Here is a 4159-nt window from a genome sequence, read left to right on the forward strand (position 1 = left end):
ATATCACTAGACTTCACCTTCAACTAGTGATACCCAGACCCTAAGTCAATCTTTGAGAACACAGCCACGCCTTTCGACTGATCAAATAGATCATCAATCCGGGGCAGCGGGTATCTATTCTTAATCGTCAGCTTGTTCAACTCTCGGTAGTCAATGCACAGACGCATACTACCATCTTTCTTCTTGACGAACAAGACCAGAGCGCCCCAGGGCGACACACTTGGCTGCACAAAACCTCTATCCGGGAGTTCATTCAACTGAGTTTGCAACTCCTCAAGCTCGGTAGGCGCCATCCTATATGGAGCCTTAGACACCGGAGACGCTCCAGGAATCAAGTCTATGGAGAACTCAACCTCTCTATTAGGGGGTAGTCCTGATAAATCGTCTGGAAACACATCAGCAAAATTACAAACAACACTGACATCTTCAAGTCTCTTCCTTTCCTTGACTTTGTTTCTAGATGAAGCATCTTCCACCAAAGCGTGGACTTGCATTAAAGCGGTCAAGGTCTTCTTGCTCACTCTTCCCTTCTTTCCCTGGAACTCGAAAACTGAATTCCCATCCAATCGAAACTGGATCTTCTTAGAAGAGCACAAGATCACAACGTTGTAGGATGTCAACCAGTCAATTCCCAAAATGACGTCGAAGTCCCTCATATCAAACAACACTAGATTTGCCTTCAAGTTCAATCCGCAAACAAGAATAGGACATTCCTCTAACACTTTATCTAGTTTAACAGCAGACCCAACAGGGGTACAAATTGACAAACAACTAGATAAACATCTGGGTGTTAGGTTAGTCTTTACAGCAAAAGTAGATGAAATGAATGAATGAGATGCACCCGTATCAAACAACACAAATGCTGGAAAAGAGGCGACTAACAATGTACCTGTTACAACTTCATGGCAAGGGTCCTGCTCAGTATCGGAGATGCTAAATACTCTGCCAGAAGGAGGGGCAAGGGCAAGAACAGAAGCGGGAGCACTTCTCACAGTAGGAGCAGAAACACTAGGCAAGGCGGACTTTTCCGGACACAAGCAAGCAAATGTCCGGGCTGCTTGCAAAGGAAGCACACAAGATCTCTCTGTCCAACAGGGGCGGCTGCCAAAGGGGGTCTCTGAAAAGCAGGCCGAGGGAAAACCACACCAGGCAGGGGAGGCTGCACAAATCCCGTAGGTCGAACTCCACTATATTGGCCACGAGGGCCCACAGGAGTAGTACCGGAACTCTGACCCACACCCCTAGGTTGGAAGGCAGGAGTGGGATATGGTGAAGGCCTCACAAACTGACGCTCGGTGCAATCCGCAAGACCGGGATGCCTAGGCTGCCACGGCCTCTGAACTCTAGCATTTTCTCTTTCTGCTTCTTCTAGCTTCTTTGCATTCTAAACCACCTGGGCGTAACTCTCAAGAGGGAGAAGGGTGAGGTACGTCTTTAGAGATGGCCGCAGTCCTTTGAAGAATTTCTTTGCCTTCGCATTATCAGGTTTCATCGAGTCAGGGGCGAAAAAGAATAACTCTTCAAATTTCTGCTGGTAGTCCAGCACAAAAAGGGAACCTTGGGCCAATGTCATAAATTCAGACTCCTTGGAATCTTTCACAGCCTCGGGAAAATAATTTTTACAGAAGGCTTCCTTGAATATTTCCCAAGAGACAGCACCACCATGGAGGGTTTCAAGAATAGGGCGGGAAGAAGTCCATCATGCATCCGGTTCCTGCTAAAGCTTCTGCTCGGCGAAGAGCACCTTCTGAGCATCCAAACACTGCAAGTTCCGGAAGGCCTTTTCTAATTCCCTTAGCCATCTATTAGGGAACAGAATGTCTTTAGATACACCAGTAAAAGATGACACCTGGAGTTTCAAGAAACTCTCCATCATCCGGGTATGTGGGGTTCCTGTGAACCTCTCCACATATGGGGCCGCCAAGCCAGCACTGCCAGACCCACTAGCATGGTTCTCTTCTCTCAAGTTCACAAAACCAACCATCATCTGGTTAAACTGAGCTTGCTGCTGTTGCATCATGTTAGTCATGACACTTGCAATGTCCTTGAAGCTTCCAATGTCAGGGGCACTGGGGATGCCATTGGTAGTATGGCTGTCCTCCTGGGTCTGTTGGTCAGACCCTCCAGAGGGCGTCTCCTCATGTCCGGCACTACCGGAGCCTACAAGACGACTTCTCAGTAAAACCATTCTGCAAAAGAACATTGACCACATCGAGATACGAATATTCGTCAAAACAACTTGACCATATGATTAAAGTGCTCAAATTATACATAGATTCATCAATATAATAAGCAAATAATTAAACATTGGTCAAAATCCAAAAATTTCCCCAAAATTCTCATTTTTCTCACTTTCTATAGCCTTGGTCGATCATTGGTGGTCGACCTGTCATCGATCGACCAAGCCATGACAAGAATTTAAAAATCAGGCTTTTAACTTCATTTCTCCTTCATTTCTCATTTCTAACTTGTTTTTCTTGTGGAGGGGCTCTGGAAAACGCATTAGCAAACACTTCTAAGCAAATGCCAAGTGGTTAGAGGCTTCCACATCATCAAGACATCAAGCATTGATCAACCAAGTAAGTAAATCACTATTCATCATCTTTTCAAGTAGTTTCTTTACTTAGATTTCTCAAAATACCATGCTAAAATTGTTGTTCTAGGATAGAAATAGGTTCATGCATGCTTAGAAACAAAATCTCATAGTTTACATGCAACAACAACGCTTAAACAACAAGCAAACACGAATTTTCAACTTGATCTCGCAAACGTAGCCGAAAGTTTCCAAAATTAGAAAAAATTCGATTTCTCCCAAACCGCTAGGAGTTTTAATACCAAATTTGATGCCACACATTCCAAATAATATGCTTCACATTACCATGCAATTCGTTTCAACCAATTTCAACAATATCGAAAATCCCCAAATTTGACCTAAACGTTGAAATTTCTCTTTTCTAGTTTGCTGAATTTTCAACATTAGGACGCGATTTCGACCGGTTTTCTTCGAACAAACACCACAATCATGCAATTTTAAGTATTTTTCATATGGCAGTATACTCAAATTGAATTTCCCCCAAATTTGAAAATTTCAGAAAATTACGAAAATGCCCTTCATATCCAATTTTTGTTAATCTCCTAACATTGACTTGTTGATCTTTCCCTACAGATATTTATGCTCTATGGAGAGGCGAGGACGAGGTGGTCGTTCCCGAGGTAGGGTAGTAGGTGCCAGAAGAGGTAGAGGTCAGATGCCTTTGCTTCCACGAGCGGAGGTGGTTGATCGACACTGCTTCATCACACCATTGGCCGAGTTTCTTTACGATGCATACTTTGGGCATTGTCACATAGAGTACGGGCGACCATTTCGGGCTGCAGAGTTGACTACTTTTCGGATTGGGGAGAGATTCGATGTTTTGGGGTGGACACACCTACTTACTGAGGATTTTTCCGGTGTACCCAGAGTTAATTCAGCTGTTTTACAGCAATTTGACTTCATTTGTGGAGGGGCGAGCTGATCAAATGGAATTAGTGTTAGCGAGTCAAGATCGGGAGACTCAGATCAAATTTACTACTCGCACACTAGCAGAGATTCTCGGGGTTCCTTATTGTCCACTTGCATGTGTGTGGATACCAGTAGGGGAGGATTTCAGCAAACATATGCTTCTATTCGAGTTGCATGAGATATGCATGACACTTTGGGATGATGATAAGTGCTACTATCCTAGAAACAGCGGTGAGATGATTGCATCGGCCAGAGTCATCGGTCGAATTGTAGGGAGGAACATCATACCGAGAGCGGGACATCATAATGTGGTTACGGTGATGAATGTATGAATCTAACTCTATATATGCTGGTCTCTATTGGCAGACATGCTTTAAGTCATAGCACCGTACTTCTTTAGGAAAGTCTCAATCACTCATCATCAGTTGGTAATGGGTCCGGCATCCCTCGGGACATTCCATGGCTGGGGGTATAGGTCACCGCTCTCTCACATCACCATTGGTCTAAGTACCGGCGCATGTCAGGGTTAAACCTAGCCAAATGCAAGTCTTCTACTTAGTTACATCAAGTCAGATCCAGATACGTCCATTCCTCGTCCCTGACGATCCTTTCCGGTATCCTTCACACTAGAGTCCTCATAGTCCCTGACTACGGACT

The sequence above is a fragment of the Hakea prostrata genome, chromosome 8, assembly GCF_041222555.1.
Source record: "Hakea prostrata isolate BN-2017 chromosome 8, UWA_Hpros_2, whole genome shotgun sequence".
In the NCBI taxonomy this organism is placed as follows: domain Eukaryota; kingdom Viridiplantae; phylum Streptophyta; class Magnoliopsida; order Proteales; family Proteaceae; genus Hakea; species Hakea prostrata.